Here is a 20,285-nt window from a genome sequence, read left to right as displayed (position 1 = left end):
TGTGCAGCTTTTAAAATCAAGGACTTTTTTTTATCAAAATGTGCAGTATACTAATATGTGAATTTCCTAGCAATGTCTACATCTAAATCATGTAAAAGAATGGTTTGCTCTAGACAGAATATTAGTGCAGAACCCCAGCGGCTGTCAAATAGGTTATTATTTTACAGTCAGCACCTAATGTAATTCTTAAAACCTGTTGCTGAGAGACTAAAAAGAGGGAAAAAGCAACATATGGGAAAATCAATATTGTTTTGCAGCATGGCCAATCAGAAGCACAATATTGAATTGGAGAGTATGAAACATTTCATGAGCTTTTTATGTATGTGCCATTTGAAGAAAATAAAAATCAAAATATCTAAAAGAAGACTTAAATGGGAAGGAGGCAATTTCAATTTTAATCACAGTATTCTGATGAACTTTTATAAAAGTAATGCCAACAATGATATGCATAAAACAGTAACAGTGATGTTTCAAAGATTTTCAGAAAGAAAGCAGTTTTAAATGCCATGCTATGAGATTATATTCAATAAAGAAGAGAATAAATAGTACCACAGGAAAAAAAATCTTACCAATTTGGATTAACATTGGCAAAGATGATTTTAGGATTAATTTCTAAAGTCTGAATTAGATAATACTTATTGATTTAAATTTAACAAGAGTGATGGATCTTTATATGCCTTCTGGTCTCTTTTCAGTGACATACACATGCCCTGGCCCCTAGCTAAATGTTATAGCCATTAAATTCTTGCTATATCTATTGCAAATAGAAGCCTTTTATAGCTCACAGAAGATGATATTCTTCCTATTATTACCACCAATTCTCTTGGCAAAGTCCCCAATCATTGGGATAGTTGATGATCACTTTTGGATGAAACTTAACATGTCATTCCTCAATGAGTCAAAGCTATCAGGACCATTTCAATGGGAAATTCCTTAGCCAGCAGATTAAGAAATTCACTGGTACCTAGTTAAAGACTGTTCATAATCTAGTGCCTCCTGCTTCCCTGTACCTATTTCTTGTATATATATATATATATATATATATATACATACACATATATATAATACAATATTGAAAATAATGACCTTAATTTATCCCAGGATAATATAAGTTCCTTGAGGGAAGGCCATTTCATATTTGTATTTGATTTCCCAGCACCCAGCATAATGATTTCTTGTACATAATACACTTAATAACTATTTGTGAAATTTAATTGAATAAATTGGTAGAAAGAATTTGTATTTTTATTTCTTTTGTAGCTAACAAAAGACCATAGTTTTATTTTTTTTCATTACATCACTCAATGAGATATCTAGTATACCAAAGTAAAATAATTTAATATAAATAATATAGAGACCTCATCTGAAAGTATATGCAACATTCCACATCTGCACCACATTCATAATTTTTAAATAAAGTTTTAATTAATAGTAATTATACTACCTCCTACTTTTGACCCTTAAAAAAGAGGCAAAGCAAATGACTTCATTTAATATATATAAAACCATATATTTTAGGTTTATCTTTCATATGGTGTGAAGTGCTTATTTAAGCTTCATTTCTGCCAAATTGTCTTCCAGTTTTGGAAAAGATTTTTTTGGGGGACTTCTGGCCAAGATGTTGCGGAGCCTGAGGATCAGTGTTAGCCATGAAGTAGTGAGTGGCAGGTCTGAGATCCAAATTTAACTGCAGAGTCTTTGGTGGGGAGGGGGGGTCTGCACACCTGGAAGCTGTCCAGCTCTGTGCAGAATCTGAGCTCCATACTTTTAGTGGAACATTGTTCCAGGAACAAATGGTAGTCCTCATTCCCCCCACTCCCACTACAGAGCAAACTCAATGAAAAGGGAGTTTGGCCTCCAGCCCATTGTTCGAGGTCAACTCAAACCCTACTACCCCTGTACACTCCCTCCTTACTCCCCCTCACTCCTGCCAGTATTGGGATCAGTATCACTCCAGAGAAAGCAACCAGCACTGCCTGCTGGCCTGTTACTGGAATTACTAAGCCAAGTGAATAAAACCGTGTAGGTCTTCAAAAACAAACCTTGGAGAGCCAGCCCCTTCCCCAACACAAGATTCTAGAAAAATGAAGAAAATCCAGGGGAAAAGGGAGACCTATGGAAGAAGAAACAGATTCTAACCCAGAAAGATCTAGCACTTCTGAGGAGAATATGAATTGGTCTCCAGCCCAGAAAGACTTCCTTTAAGAAACCAGGAAGGAGTTTAATAATGAAATGGAAAAATTGGGAAAAGAAACTCAAGGCAAAATTAACTTGTTGCAAGCGAAAATTAACATCTTATAACAAGACAACAAATCCTTGGAAAATACAATTGGACAAATAAAAAGAAAATGATTCTCTCACAACTACACTTGGACAAATGGAAAACTTCAAAAATAAAATTGACCAATTAGAAAAAGGGTTGCAAAATGTAAATGAAGAAAATTCTTCTTGAATAAATGAATGGAATCTGTGGAAACTAATGACTTCATGAGATAACAAGATTCTGTTAAACAAAACCAAAAGATAGAAAAAAACCAGAAAAAAATGTAAAATACCTTATTAGCAAAACCACTGAGCTTGAGAACTGTTCGAGAAGGGACAACTTGAGATTTATAGGACTTCCTGAAAACACTGAAGAGAAAAAAGCCTGGACTTAATAATGCAGGATTTAATGATGTAAAAGTGCCATGATATCATGGAACCATAGGGAAAAGAGATATTGAAAGAATACATTGATCCCTTTCTGAAAGAGATCCTAAAATGAAAACACCAAGAAATGTTGTGATCAAATTCCAGGACTATCAGATAAAATAGAAAATCCTGCAAGCAGCCAGAAAAAAGCCATTTAAATACCAAGGAGCCATAGTAAGGATTTCGCAGGACCTGACTGTATCAACATTAAGAGATCAATGGACTTTGGATGAGATATTCTGAAGAGCAAGGGAGCTTGGAATGCAGCCAAGAATCCACTATCCAGTACACTGAGGATTCTCTTCCATGGGAAAAGATGAACATTTAATGAAGTACGAGACTTCCAACATTTCATGATGAAAAGACAGTCAGGGGATATATTATATCTTTAAATGCTTACATGAATAAATTAGAGAAAGAGGAAATCAATGAACTAAACATGCAACTAAATGGAAAATTTGGACATCAAACTGGAGGCTCAAGAGACACATGAAATGGTAAAGAAAAAAAGGTAAAGAAAAAACTGCTATCCAATAAGATGAAACTGACTATATCCCTACCTGGGAGAAAGACTCTAATAACTCTTGAGAATTGTAACTCTATAAGAGAGAATATACTTAGTCAGAATTGATGGACACTTATGACTTTTCTGTGACTATGATAGAATGATTTAAAAAAAAATACCTCCTTAACTCCTTAAAAAAAGGGGACCGTAAGGAGACAGGAGTAAGGAGGAGAATGAGTGGGGTAAATCACATTACATTAAGAGGTACAAAAGACCCATTGTAATAGAGGGGAAGAAAGAAAGCGTTTCGAACCATTTGAATCTTCTTCTTATCATACTTGACTTTAAGTTAACTCACACGCACTCAGTTAAGAAATGCATCTTACCTTTCAAGTACTAAAAAGGGAAAAGGGGGGTTCTGAAAAGGGGAGAAAAAAGGGGAACAAACAGAAGGAAGGGAGGGAAGAAGGGGAAAAGGGAAAGGGGAAAGAAAGGCGAGGGGCTTGATATAGAAGGGCAAATACACTGAAGGTGGTGGTATTCAGAAACAAAATACTGGGGAATATGGATAAAGGAAAAAAGGGGGGAAACACAAATACACAGATGATAGCATGGAGGGCAATAAAGAATTAATAATTATAACTTTGATTGTGAATGAGATGACCTCTCCCTTAAAACATAAGTGAATGGCAGAATAGATTAAAAACCAGAATCCTACAATATGCTGCTTACAAGAAACTCATTCAAAGCAGAGAGATACATATAGAGTAAAAGTAAAAGGTTGGAGCCAATTATATTTTGCTTCAGTTGAAGTGAAAAGAGCAGGGGTTGTAATTCTTATCTCAGACAAAGCAGCTAAAAAATAGAAAGCATTAAAAGAGATCAGGAAGAAAACTATATCCTCCTAAAAGGTGCCATAGACAGTAAAGTAATTTCATTACTAAATATATATCACCCAATGGTATAGCAATCAAATTCTTAGAGAAAAGGAAAGAGTAGAAGTAGAAAGACATAGATGACAAAATTCTACTACTGGGATACCTCAATCTCCAATCAGATTTAGATAAATCTAATCATAAACTAAACAAGAAGTAAATTAAGGAGGTAAATGGATTGGTAGAAAACTTAGATATGTTAGAATTATGTAGGAATTTTAATGGAGATAGAAAGGAATATACTTTTTTTTCTGCAGTGCATAGCACATACACAAAAATTCACCATGTACTAGGGCATAAAAAGCTAATGATTAGTTGTAGAAAAAGGCAGAAATAGTGAGTACATCTTTCTCAGATTATAATGCAATAAAAATTATATGCATTATTGGGTCAGGGAGATGCAGACCCAAAACTAATTGGAAACCAAATAACCTCATTTTAAAGAATGAGTGGATCAAACAACAAATTATTGAAAGAATTATTTCATCCTAGAAAATAATGCTAACAAAATAACATACCAAAACCTATGGTATACACTCAAGGTGACAGTCAGAGGATATATTGTATCTTTAAATGCTTACATGAATAAATTGGAGAAAGAGGAAATCAATGAACTAAACATGCAACTAAAAAAATTAGAGAAAATCAAATCAAAATTCTCCAATTAAGTGCCAAATTAGAAATTCTACAAATTACAGAAGAAATTAATTAAATCAAAAGGAAGGAAAACTATTGAACTAATAAATAAAACCAAGAGTTGGCTTTGCAATAAACCAATAAAATTGATAAAGCTCTGTTCAATTTGATTAAAAAAATAAAGAAGAAAACCAATTTGCTAGTATTTTAAATGAAAAAGGTGAACTCACCACCAATGCGGAGAAAATTAAAGTTATAATTTGGAATTATTTTGCTCATATCTATGCAAATAAATTTGACTATCTAGGTGAAATGAATAAATATTTATAAAATATAAGTTGCCCGGACTAAATGAACAGGAAATTAATTGCCTAAATAACCCTAACTCAGTAAAAGAAATTCAACAAGCCATTATTGAACTCCCGAAGAAAAAAATCTCCAGGGCCAGATGGATTTCCAAGTAAATTCTATCAACTCTTGATTCCAATTATACATATACATACATACATATATATACATATATACTCTTTGGAAAAATAGGTAAAGAACGAACTCTGTCTAACTTTTTTCTATGACACTAATATGGTGCTGATACTTAAACCAGGAAGAGTTTCAAACAGAGAAAGAAAAATTAGAGACCTATCTCATTGATGAATATATATATGCAAAAATCTTAAGTAAAATCTTACAACATGTTATCACTCAGATAATACATTATGATCAAGTAGGATTTATCCCAGGAATTCAGGGTTGTTTCAACATTATGAAAGCTGTTAGTATAATTCATTATATCCATAAGAAAACTATCAGAAATCATATGATTATATCAATAGATGCTGAAGAAGCTTTTGACAAAATACAGCACCCATTCCTATTAAAAACACTAGAAAGTGTAGGGATAAATGCATTGTTCTCTAGAATAATAAGCAGTAAATATCTAAAACATCAACAAGCATTATATGCAAATGGGATAGGCTAAAGGCATTCCCAATAAGATCAGGGGTGAAACAAGGATGCCCATTATCACTATTACTATTCAATATTGTATTAGAAATGTTAGCTTCAGAAATAAGAGAAGAAAAGGAAATTGAAGGAATTAGAATAGGGAATGAAGAGAAAAAACTCACTCTTTGCAGATGACATGATGGTATACCTATAGAATCAAAAAAAAAATCTAAAAAATTACTAGAAATAATTAGCAACTTTAGCAAATTCACAGGATATACCCCAGACCCTCATAAATTCTCAACATTTCTCTATATAACTAGGAAGATACAGAAGAAAGAGCTGGAATATGAAATCTCATTCAGAGCAGCCTCAGATGATATAAAATACCTTGGAGTCTACCTGCCAAGGCAGACTCAAAAATTTTTTGAAAGCAATTACATAAAAGTTCTCACACAAATAAAATCATATGTAAATAACTTGGCAAACATCAACTGTTCATGCATAGGTTGAGCTGATATGATAAAAATGAGAATTTTACCAAAACTAAACTACTTGTTTAATGCCCTATAAATCAAAATTCCAAAATAATTACTTTATAGTGTTAGAAAAAAATTGTAAGTAAATTCATATGGAGAAATAAAAAGTCAAGAAATTCCAGGAATTCAGTGAAAAACAGTGCAAAAAATGGTGGTTTAGTCTTACCCAATCTAAGAAATAGAGTAATGCATTGGAATAGACTAGATGCCACAGCAAGAAATAGGAATGTAGTAATATAGTAATCTGCTGTTTGATAAACTCAAGGAGTCCAAATATTGGGATAAAAACTCTCTCTTCGATAAAAAACTGTTGGGAAAATTAGAAGTTAGCATGGAAGAAACTTGGATTTGACCAACACCTCACACCAAAAAAAGATCAAAATAGATTACAGGATTTAGACATGAAAAGACATATTATAAGCAAACTAGATGATCAAGGAGTAGTATACCTGTCAGATCTATGGAAAGGGAAGCAGTTCATGATCAATGAAGAGATGGAGAAGATCATTAAAGGCAAACTAGATAATTTTGATTATATTAAAAACTTTTGCACAGACAAAACAACCATAACCAAGATCAAAAGAAATGTAGTAAATTGAGAAACAATTTTTACAAGTAGTATTTCTGAGAAAGGACTCATTTCTAAAAAATACAGAGAATTCAGTCAAATTTTCAAAAAAAAAAAACCAAGCCATTCCCCAATTGACAAAAGTTTAAGGGATATGCAAAGGCAATTTACAGATGAGGAAATCAAAGCAATCCATAGTCATATGAAAAACTGCTCTAAATCCCTCATTATTAAAGAAATGAAAATTAGAGCACTCTGATGGAGGTACTACTTCACACCTCTCAGATTGGCAAATATGACCAGAAATTACTATGATCAATGTTGGAAGGGATATGGGAAAGCTGGGACACTAATACATTGTTGGTGGAGCTGTGAACTCACCCAAACTTTCTCGATAGTAATTTGAATTATGCCCAAAGGGAAATAAAAATGTGCAGATCATTTGATCCAGCAATACCATTACTGGGTCTATACACTGAAGAAATTATGAAAAATGGCAAAAATATCACTTGTACAAAAATATTCATAGCAGCCCTGTTTTTGGTGGCAAAGAATTGGAAATCAAGTAAATGTCCTTCAATTGATTAAAGGCTTAGCAAACTGTGGTATATGTATGTCATGGAACACTACTGTTCTATTAGAAACCAGGAGGGATGGGAATTCATGGAAGCCTTTCAGGCATTTGCATGAACTGATGCTGAGTGAGATGAGCAGAACCAGAAAAACATGGTACACCATATAAGCAACATGGGGATGATGATCAACCTTGTTGGTCTTGCTCATTCCAACAGTGCAACAATCAGGGACAATTTTGGGCTATCTGTGATGGAGAATACCACATGTATCCAGAGAAAGAATTGTGGCATTTGAACAAAGACAAAAGACCTTTAATTTCAGGGGGGAACCCTGTTATCTTATTATGCAATTTTGCTATTTCTCATATTTGATTTTTCATTCTGTCACGTATGATTTCTCTCTCATCACATTTAACTTAGATCAATGTATACCATGGCAACAATGCAACAACTAGCAGACTACCTTCTGTGGGCTGTGGGGGGAGGAAGCAAGAATAGGGGGAAATTTTTAAAACTCAAAATAATAAAATCTTCTTTAAAGAATTTTTTTTTATTTTTATTGAAGCAACTTCTCTGATGGACTTATGGTAAAGAAATTAACTCATCCTAGAGATAGATCTGATGGAATATGAATACAGACTGATTATACTTTTTATTTTCTCTTTCTCTCACTTCATTTCTCTTGAGAATTCTATTTTTTTGGGGGGAAGGGGGATTATGTTTACTTTCACAAGATTATTATATTAATATGAATCTAAATAAAGTATAAATTATATTAAAATAGTTTTTGGTTTTATATAGATGCTGCTTGTTTTAAGGAAAACCCCATTTTATGCTATTTAATTTTTTAAAAAGTATGAATAAAGTTATGTATAATTGAATACAGTTAAAATAATAAGAATACCAACAATAACAACAAATTATCCAACATACATTTTCATTAATTTATAATTTCTTTGTGTATTTCCTTCTATCCTATTCTATTAATTATAATTTTCTTTTTTAGCACTGTCTCAGAAGAATCTGGTTTCCTTCTAACAACTGCCTCTCTTTATTTAGCTCCTCTTTCTCTTGTCCTTCATTTTTCTGGGGGATGGGATGATATGTGTATTGAATTTCTCTCATTTCATTTCCTTCTGCTACTTTCACAACTTAATCTTGAGCTCTGTAATGGTTGATTCCTTACAGAATTACTCAATCGAAGAAAGGCCTGTTAATTGTCTTCTTGTACTATGTTTTGTAAGTTCCCAACCTAGGTTAGGTTCACATTTGTTTGTGGTTAAGATTTCTTAAACTACTGTTAGTCCATAAGATAGTCCTGCAGAGTCAGTTATTGAATTGCTGGATCCCCTTTGGTTTTTGTATTCTGCCCTGGTTTATTTCAATTAAGGCTTATATATTGGGTTTAAAATTTAGAAGGGTTTGGACTCAGTGCCACATCATTATGGTTCTTGAACTTGTTTTTGTGGCCTAAATAGGTAGGACCCCCTGCTTATTCAATCCTCTCTCCTATGGAATTGTTATCTGGATCTGGGTAGAGGGCAATAGAGCTCCTCTTTGGTAGTTATTCCTATTCCCACTGCCAGTACAGAAGATTCCTGGGATTTCTATCTAAATAGATGTTTCTTGTCCTGATATTTAGAGGTGTTGCTATCTCTGGATGCTTTGAATGCTCACTACTGCTGCCACTGCAAACTCCTCCAAAGGTGCTGCCACCACTCCTACAATGTTGTGTTTGTGACAAGACCTCCATTCCCTTTACTCCACCCCAGAGTTCCACTGTACCATAGTGTTTACAGACCTCTCTCTCTCTCTTCTTAAGCTACCATGGGTATAGAAAATGACTCACTCTGAATTTTTTCTTGACTTTTGCAATCACAGTTTTGTCTAGTGTACTATTTGGTTTTTGATGAAGAGGTGTTAAAGCAAATTTGGTACCCTCTCATTTCACCATCTTGACTCTTCTTATGGATTTCATTGGAAAAGTGAATTTTTAAGGACTTTGAGAGGCTATCATTGTACCAAAAAAGCTCTACAAAAGAAGTCTAGACAACTGTGCTTCCTCAGGGAAAAGACAACCATGATCCCTTTGATATCAATATCTGCTGATATCAATCTTTCCTGAATATTGTCCAGATATTCTCCATTTTATTGATGGAAATTCAAGAAAAATATTTCTATTATTTTCATTTCTTTCACTTCAGGTAGCCCATTTCTCTTTTTTTAAGGAGGTGCTGTTCATATGCATTTTTCCCCTATGCAGCTTCAGACTGTGCTACATATAAGAGTGGTTGGAATAGTTAAAAAGACAGACTAACTGATACCAGAAAACTGGGACTATAAGAATAAGACTTATAGGTGGACTTCATTGATAATCAAACATCACAAAGCTACTATCCAGAAAAAGGACACCTAAATGTTTCTTTAAAAGATGTTTGGCTCTCTGTCTTTTGGCAATCCTATAGAGTTCCAGTGTTTCTGTTTTCTATATTATTCTGGAAATATATCCCCTCTGAACTTTAATTAAAAGAAAAAAAACTATGTGCAATATTGACATATTCTTAAAATTAATAAGATAAGCAATTTGCAACAATGAACATTTAAATAATGCTTTATAGTCCATAAAGTGCTTTTAAGTAAAAATACAAGATCTAATTAGATCTTTCCCACACTCCTATGAAGAAGATAAGGCAGGTATGATAGTATTGGATTTGGATTTGGATTTAATGGAATGAATGGGTTCAGTGAATAGTCCTTAATGAATTTCTGTCAATCAACTTGAATAGAGGTCTCTAGTGAGGCATTCTAGGGACCTGTCTGGGGGTCTTATTTGAAATTTTTATCATTGACTGAATGAAACTACAGATAACATGCCTGTCACATTTTTGGATATCATTCAGTTAGATAGTTGGAAGACAAAGATGATAAGTAAAAAATGTATATGAGAACTTTTCACTAAATAATGGCTAAAATAATAATTAATAGAATATGCATAACTCCTTAAAGTCTAGAAAAAAATTTACATGTATTAACTCATTGGTTCTTCACAATAGACCTGTGAGGAAGATTGTTACTATTCTACAGATGTAGAAATTAGAGCTGAAAAAGTTTAAGTTACATGCATAAAATCATACAGGAGGAAATATCTGTGGCAGGTTTTCAATTCAGTTCTTCCTAATTCCAAATCCAGTGCTCATATCCTTTGCTACCTAGCTATTTCAGTGAAGGGTCAAATCTATTAATGTTAAATTTAGTAATAAAGTTTTATACTGGGATTCAAAAACATCTTTTTCCTAAATACAAGATGGAGCAGGTACAATTGGATAGTAGAACTAAATAAATCATCTGACACCTAACACTGTGATCATTAAATGAATGTTTACTTTCATTATGGGATGTAAAAATGCTTACTAATGGAATTTGGAGTAAAAAAATAAAATCTTCCTTGGATTACAAAGCAAAGGAAAGGAAATAGCCTTTCATTTTTAGAGTTATAAGATGCATAAATGAAAGGAATGGAAATCTCACTGATATAGCAAAAAAGAAATTAAGACAATCTATATTATATATTTTACAGAATCATAGACTATGAGTTAGAATAGTGTAAAAGATTATCTAGTTCAGCTGGACCCTGAGCAAAAGTCCTGTAATAATACTGTTATTGAAAAATTGTCATTAAGCCTTTGCTTAAAGAGATTTAAAATAATGAGTAAATTGGTATTTCCTGAGATGTCCAGGTCCAATTTTGTATGGGTCTAATTGTAATTTTTTTTTTTCTGAAGTCACTTCTTAATTGCCTCTCTTCAGCTTCTATCCTTTGTTTCTACTTAAGTCTTCGTAAGTCAAGCAGAAAGAAAATCTAATTCTTCTTCATCTCAGGGTTCTTTTACGAACTCAAATCCAGAGATACCTAACTTCCCTCAGATAACACTTCACTCTTAGCTATTCTATATAATTCTGGCTTTGTATTTTTTCTCATTCTATATCTCTTCTTCCTTATCTCATTCTTTAGCCTCTATTACAGACCTGGAAGAGAACTGGATTACTCCTTGCTGGCAATGACCTTTCAGATTCCCTGTTTGTACTTATAGCACAGTAACTTCTGTTTTGATGCTCACTTTATTAAAATTTATTACTTAATGAAGATACTAATAGCAATTATCTATTAGCACCAAAACACAGTCTTATCCTTCCTTCCTCAAAGTTTTTCCTCAGTATCTTATTCCCAGTTTTTTTCACTTTCCACTGCAAGTTTGGTTTTGATATGTGGTAATTAATAGATGCTGATGTTCCTTCATTAATATTAACTTCTCATTTCTTTATTCTCCTCAATTACACACAGTTCAAGATAATACAACGAGATTTTCATCTTGTGCTTTTATTCCATTAAAGACAGTACCTGGATGATCTAATTATTTCCTATAAAGATTTGTGGATGTCCTTGTTCTATGCCTTTCTATGAGCACCATTTCACAAAGTAGATTCTATGAAATTAGAAAAGGAAAGCATGCATTTATTAGCCACCCAATATGCACTAGGCAGTGTACAAATATAATATCATGTGATCCTCATAACAAAACTCAAAGTATCATGCATCCTTCATTTTCTTTTTTTTCTGTTTCTTTTTTCTTTTTAGTTTTGTTTTTATTTTGAAAGGCAGTGGGTCTAAGTGGCTTGCCCAAGGCCGCATAGCTAATTATTCTGCCTGAGGCTGGATTTGAACTCAGATACTCCTGATTCCAGGATGGATGCTCTATCCACTGCACTACCTAGCTGCCCCCCATCCATCATTTTCAAAGAAGTCCCATGACAATATTATGATAATGTATTGATTTAAGCAAGAAGGTTTTTTTTTTAGTGAAGCAGAGATATGCAAAGTTAACTTCAACCTTTCTTCCTGAGAGGAAGGTGCTATTATTATACCCATTAAATAGTTGAGAAAACAAGACAGTAGTTAAATGATTTGCCCAGGGTTAACCAAAGATAAGCCAGATGTGATCAAATGGAGATGGGAAATTTAAACATTGATATCTTGTGCATCTGTACATATAAATGCATTGCAGATGAGTGAATTAGATTCAGGTGGTTGTTACATATACTACTGTCAGCAAGAAATCCCTTAGAAGAAATCATTGAAATGGTTGGTATAATCTCAAAAAGGACAAAGTAATATATGTCTCTATCTAAAACAAACCATTTAATATTGCAATCATAACAAGTCTATATTCCAAACACCAAAGCAAAGATCTAAAGCTGGGTAATTCTATTAAAGGCCTACAGCATCTTGAAATAGCAGCAAACAAAAAAGACATCACATTCATCATATCAAAAGATAATTGTAATAATAGATAAGTTTGACATTGGAGTACAAAATGAAGCAAGATAGAAACTCATAGAATTCTGCCAAGATAACTTGTTGATCATAGCCAACACTATTTTTCAACAATTCATAAGGCAGTTCTATGTATAAACATCTCCAGATAGTCAATATTGATATCATATTGATTATATACTTTGCAGCTAAAAGTGGAGAAGCTTTATAAAGTCGGTTAAAACTAGTTCTAGAGCTGACTGTGGCTCAGATCATGAGTTTCTTATTGCAAAACACAGGCTTAAATTGAAAAGCCAGAAGGTAGGAAAAATCATCAGACTTTAAAGGTATGACCTAAATAATATTTCTTATGAATATGAAGTAGAAGTGGTGAATTGACTTAAGGGATTAAGTCTGTTAGATAGAATGCCTTAAAAACCTAAGAACAGAGGCTTGCAATATTATTCAGAAGGCAGCAGCAATAACAAAAATATCTTAAAGAAAAAGAACAAGAAAGCAAGATAACGTCTGATGAGGTTTTACAAATAACTGAGGAAAGAAGAAAAGCAAAAAGGGAAATAAAGAAAGGGGATGATATTGAACTCTTCTTTATTAACTTTTAAAAATCTTCAGTATATTGCTAAATATAGATACTTTTTAAATCTGATAAGAAAATCTTTATTTACCTTTTAGTCCTATGAAATCTTTATATAACATTTAAAAATATTAAAGGGAGCTGCTGATTGCTACAATCAAAATATTGCTTTTCTCTCCTTTAATATGAGTGCAGTGATTTTACCAACCTTGTATGCTTTCCTTGGTTACATTCTGTTATTGTACAGGGGAATAACACTCAATAAAATAATGAAATGTCATATCGGGTTTTTTTTTATGTTTTTGCAAGGCAAATGCGACTAAGTGGCTTTCCCAAGTCCACACAGCTAGGTAATTATTAAGTGTCTGAGGTCAGATTTGAACTCAGCTACTCCTGACTCCAGGGCTGGCGCTCTATCCACTGTGCCAAGGAGCCAATCCTGGAATGTCATATCTTGTTCCATAATAAATTTTTTTTATCCATATGCTACAAAGTAGAAAATAAGAAAAGGAACTTATGTTAATAAAAATTTAGAAATCATTGTGATATTTATACATATTAATATATTTCTAGACCTTTAGGTTTTTTTTAAAATTAGAATTCTTTATAGAAAGATGGCAAAATAGAGGCAGCAATTGAATAAATTCACCAATATTCTCTTCCAAACAGCTTTTCAATAATGCTTTAAATTGAATTTTCAAACAGCAGAGTCAACAAAACGTCTCAGTGAGACATTTTTCAAGCATGAGACAACTATTCAGAAGGAGAGTTTTGTGACATCAGGACAGGGGCTGTGTGTACTCACAGCAGTTGTACCAGTCATGGGTCTTGAAAGTGGTGACAATAGTAGCTTCAGGAGATCTCACTGCAGACAATAAAGGAATTGGGCAACTTGTCAATAAAAGATTGCAAGAGATCATTTTCAGACATTTGGTGTAGCATCTGATACTGACTGGAAATTCTATTGTTTATTAGTGGTTCTATGTCTCAATTCCTGGTTGGGGTGGAGATGAGCACTTGTGTTCAGTCACAAGGGAGCAGAAGCACTAGTCATATTGCCAAGTAAAGAGGAACATTAATGCTTGTGGTTGCAGAAGAGTAGGAGACAACACTAGAGCACTACCTCTAGTTATTAGTGGTCCAAGTTGGGAAAACAAAAACAAAAACAAAAATAGAGCTAAAACCAGGAGAACAGTAACTGCACTCTCCTTCAATCACACCAAACATGCAGATATCCTCAGAATTAACCTTGAAAATAGCAACAGGAAAAGCCTGAACTTTGGAACAGTGAATTCCTCCCCTTAGAAGAACAGACCTCAACTGTAACATGAAGTTCAGAGGCAAAAAAGGCTAGAAAAATGAAAAACAAAACATCAGAAGCTTTACCCATGGAAATTGCTTTGGTGACAGCCAAAATACAAACTGGAAAGAAAACAACAATTTGAAATGAAATGAGACTATTAGGAAAAAAAGTAATCAAAAGATTATAAAGAGAGAATTAGCAGTTTGGTAAAATGGGCAGAAATATATTGGAGAATATAAAATTTTTAAAAAGGAGGTAGAAAAATTAAGTGAATAAAAGGAAAAAGAAAAGAATTTATGTGCAGAAAAAAAAAATCATAGCACCTTTTTTTAGTAGCAAAGAATTGGAAATGCAGAGAATGCCCAACAATTGGGGAAGGGCTGAACAGGTTGTATTTGATCATGATGAAATATTATTGTGCCATAGCAGCTCTGTTTGCAGTGGCAAAGAATTGGAAGGGATGTCCATCAATTGGGGAATGACTAAACATATTGATGTATATGTATATTATGGAACATCATTGTTCATTAGAATACAGGAGGGATGGGAATTCAGAGAAGCCTGAAAAGACTTGCATGAACTTATACTGAGCGAGATGAGCAGAAGCAGAAGAATATTGTACACCCAATATCAACATGAGGTGATAATCAACCTTAGTAGAGTTGCTCATTCCATCAGTGCAATAATCAGGGCCAATTTTAGAGTATCTGTGATGGAGAATAATATCTATGTCCAGAGAAAGAATGTGGAGTTTAAGGAAAAATAAAAGATTATTATTATTACCTTCAATTTTTTAAAGTTATCTTTTGTACTGCATAATTTTGCTATCTCTTAATAATTTATTTTTCCTCAAGGTTATTTTTTTTTCTCTCAACACATTCAATTTTGATTGATACATAGCATGGAAACAATGTAAAGATTATCAGATTGCCTGTAGCAGGGAGGGAAGGGAGGAGGAGGAAGGAAAAACTATAAAATTCAAAACCTTACAGAAATGATAGGTAGATAGTTCTATTGTATATAATTGGAAAATAAATAAAATATTAATATAATATAAAAAATAAAATAAAATAAAAAATACTGTTGTGCAGCAAGAAGTGATGAGGGGGATGACTTCAGAAATACCTAGGAAGATTTAAATGAACTGTAACAAAGTGAATTGAGCAGTAGTAGTTGTGGTAGTAGTAGTAGTAGTAGTAGTAGTAGTAGTAGTAGTAGTTGTAGTAGTAGTAGTAGTAGTAGTAGTAGTAGTACACTGTTCACATTAACAGAAATAATGTATTGATAAAAAGTTGTGAAAACTTGCACTGATCATTGACAATGATCCAAGATAATTCTGAAGCAACCATAATCAGTCCATAACTCTCCTAAAAAGCAGCTGCATGATGTTTTGCTCTCTCAATTTTCCCATATTCCCTCAAAGATTTCTCTTGATTCTTATATTTGAAATTCAAACTTTCTATTCAGCTTTGGTCTTTTCACTAGAAATGCTTTAAAGTCCTCTATTTCACTGAATATTTCCCCCTGAAAATTTGCACTAAATCTTAGTTGTAATGCTAGCTCCTTAGATATATCCCCACTGAACCTTTAATGTAGAACCTGCTAAATTTTGTGTTATCCTGCCTGTGACTTCAATGTATATGATGCTTTTTTGCCTTGACTGCTTGTAACATTTTCTCTTTGAACTAGAAGTCTGACATTTGGCCAAAATATTCCTGGAAGTTTTCATTTTAGGCTTTCTTTCAGGAGTTAATTGTTTAGTTCTTTCAATTTCTGTTTTACACTCTGATTTTAGAATTTTAAGCAGTTTTCCTTGATAATTTCCTGAAATATAACATTTAGGCTGTAATTCCTCCAGTAATTCTTAAATTATCTCTCCACAATCTATTTTGTTATAAGAAATTTCCCACATTATTCTATTTTTTTATTCTTTTCTTTTTGATTTCTTTCTTGAATAACTCATGGAGTCATTAACTTTCACTTTGTCCAATTTAAATTTTAAAGGAATTTTATTCAATGAACTTTTGTACCTCATTTTCCATTTGGCTAATAGTACATTAATTCATTAATTCATTTATACTTTTATTATTTATTTATTTATGTTTATTTGTATATTTATTTCTCCCCCCCCCCCCTCGCTTTGCAAGGCATTAGTGGATCGGTTCGTGCAAATCTTTCAAGGCTTCTCTGAACTCCAATCCCTCCTGGTTTCTATTAGAACAGTAATGTTGCATAATGTACTTATACCACAGTTTTTTTTAACCATTCCCCAATTGATGGACATTCATTCAATTTCCAATCCTTTGCCAGCAAAAACAGCTGTTATGAATATTTTTGTACAAGTGATATTTTTACCCTTTTTCATGATCTCTTCAGGGCATAGATGCAGTAGCAGTATTTCTGGATCAGAGGACATGTACTTTTTTATTGCCCTTTGGGCATAATTCTAAATTGCTCCCCAGAAAGGTTGGATGAGTTCATAGCTCCACCAATAATGCATTAGTCTCCCAGACTTTCCATATCCCTTGCAACATTGATCATTTTCCTTTCTGATTATTTGACCAATCTGAGTGGTATGAAGTGATACATAAGAGATGCTTTAAATTGCATTTCTCTAATCAGTAATGATTTTCATATGACTTTAGATATCTTTGATAGCCTTGTCTGAAAATTGCCTTTGCAAATCCTTTGACTGTAACCCAATTGGGGAATGGCTTTTTTTATAAATTTGACTTGGTTTGTATATATGTATATAAGTCCTTTGTCAGAAACATTAGTTACAAAAATTGTTTTGCAGTTTATTACATTTCTTTTGATCTTGGTTTTGTTTGTGCAAAAGTTTTTTTTTTTAATTTAATGTAATCAAAATTATCCAGTTTGTTTTTTTTATGATATTCTCTATCTTTTCCTTGTACAAAAACAGCTCCCCTTTTTATGGTTCTGGCAGGTAAACTATTTCTTGTTCTCCCAGTTTGCTTATAATATTGTCTTTTATGTCTAAATCCTATACCCATTTTGCTCTTATCTTGGTATAGGGTATGAGATGTAGGTCTAATCCAAGTTTCTACCATACTTTCTTCCAGTTTTCTTAACAGTTTTATTTTTTTTTTTATCAAAGAGTTGTTATCCCAGAAGCTAGATTATTTGGGTTTATTGAACAGATTACTATAATCATTTCCTACTGTCTCTTTTACATCTATTCTATTCCACTGATATATCACTCTATTTCTTAGGGAATACCAGACAGTTTTGATGACTATTGCTTTATAATAGAATTTTAGATCTGATAAGGATAAGCCACCTACTTTTGCACTTTTTTTCATTAGATACCTGGATATTCTTGACTTTTTGTTTCTCCATATGAATTTAGTTACAATTTTTGGAAGTTTGATTGGTAAGGCACTAAATAGGTACTTTAATTTAGATAGAATTGTCACATTTATCATATTAACTCAGTCTATCCATAAGCAGTTGATATTTGTCCAGTTATTTAAATCTGATTTTAATTGTATGATAAGTGTTTTATAGTTGTTTTCATAGAGTTCTGAGTTTGCCTGGGATTGCTCTTTCTAACTGTTGCTGCTATAGATATGTAGTTATATATGTATGTATATATATATATGCATGTATATATGTATATATGTATATATATGTATATATATGTATATATATGTATGTATATATGTATATATATGTATATATATATGTATACTGAGGATTTATGTGGATTTATTTTATATTCTGTGACTTTCTTTCACTTACTAATTATTTCTAATAGTTTTCAGATGATTTTTAAGATTCTTTAGATATACCAACATGTCATCTGCAAGGATTGAGTTTTGTTTTCTCCTTACCAATTATCATTCCTTTAATTTCTTTTTCCACTCTTAATGTTGAAGCTAACATTTCTAATATATTATTGATTAGTAGTGGTACAACAGGTATTCTTGTTTTACCCTTGATCTTACTGGAAATGCTGCTAGCTTATTGCCATTGCATATATTGCTTGTTGATGGTTACAGATAGATACAGCTTATCATTCCAAGGAGCAAGCTATTTTTTCCTATGTTCTCTAGTAGAAATGGGTGCTGTATTTTTTCAAAAGCTTTTTCCTCCTCTATTGATATAATCATATGTTTTGTTAGGTCTGTTATTGATATGGTCAATTATGCTCTCAGTTTTCCTAATATTATGCATTTCTGGAATAAATTCTGCTGGGTCATAGTGTATTATCCTAGTAATAATTTTTATAGTCACTTTACTAAGATTTTATTTAATATTTTTGCATCTATATCCATTAGGGAAATTGGTCTATTATTATCTTTCACAGTTTTGATTCTTCCTGTTTTAGATATCAGCACCATATTGGTGTCATAGAAGGAATTAGGTAGAGTTCCATCTTAATCTATTTTCCCCCATAGTTTATATAGAATTAATTGTTCCTTAAATGTTTGATAAAATTCACTTGTGAATTCATCTGGCCCTGGAGATTTTATCTTAAGGACCTCATTGATGGCTTGCTTATTTTTTTTTCTGAGATAGGGTTATTTAGGTAATTAATTTCCTTTTCATTTAATCTGGGCTACTTATTTTTTTAAATATTCATCCATTTCACTTAGATTATCAAAATTATTGGCATACAGTTGACAAAAATAATTCTGAATTATTACTTTTATTTCCTCCTCATTAATGGTGAGTTCTCCTTTTTCATTTATGATACTAGCAATTTGGTTTTCTTCTTTATTTTTTTAATTAAATTTAATGGGATTTTATCAATTTTACTATTTTTTTTCCATAAAACCAACTGTCAGTTTTATTATTATTTCAATAATTTGCTTGCTTTCAAGTTTATTAATTTCTCCTTTAATTTTTTATATGATATGATATGATGTGATGTGATGTGCCGTGATATGATGTGATTTGATATGATATGATATGATATGATATGATATAATATAATATAATATAATAATACAATATAATTATCCCCTGACAACTGCCTTGGCATCATCGCATCTGATTTTTATTGCATCATGATCTGAAAAGGATGCATTCACTATTTATGCATTTGATTATTAGATTTGTGCCCTAGTACATGGTCAGTTTTTGTGTAAGTGCCATGTACTGCAGGAAAAAAAAGTATGTTTCTTCAATTTTCTCCAAAGGTCTATCATGCCTAGGTTTTCTAACAATCTATTTACCTCCTAAACTTCCTTATTGCTTATTGTATGGTTAGATTTATCTAAATCTGAGAGTGGAAGATTGAGGTCTCCCACAAGTACAGTTTTTCTGTCTAGGTCTTCCAGTAACTCTTTCAACTTCTCTAAGAATTTGGATGTGATAGCACTTGGTGTATACCTATTTAGTACTGAAATTGCTTCATTGTCTATGGTACATTTTAGGAGGTTATATATTACTTCCTTATTTCTTTTAATGAGATGTAGTTTTGCAGTCACTTTCCATGAGATAAGGATTGCTATCCCTGCTTTTTTTCACTTCAGCTGAAATAATATATATTTTGGTCCAACCTTTTACCTTTACCCTACATGTATCTCTGCTTCAAATGAGATTCTTGTAATCAGCATATTGTAGGATTCTGGTTTTTAACCCAGTCTTCTATTTGCTTGCATTTTATGGGAAAGTTCACCCCATTCACATTCAAAGTTATAATTATTAACTCTT

Source organism: Macrotis lagotis, chromosome X (genome assembly GCF_037893015.1).
Source record: "Macrotis lagotis isolate mMagLag1 chromosome X, bilby.v1.9.chrom.fasta, whole genome shotgun sequence".
NCBI lineage: Eukaryota > Metazoa > Chordata > Mammalia > Peramelemorphia > Peramelidae > Macrotis > Macrotis lagotis.
This window is presented reverse-complemented; position numbering follows the sequence as displayed.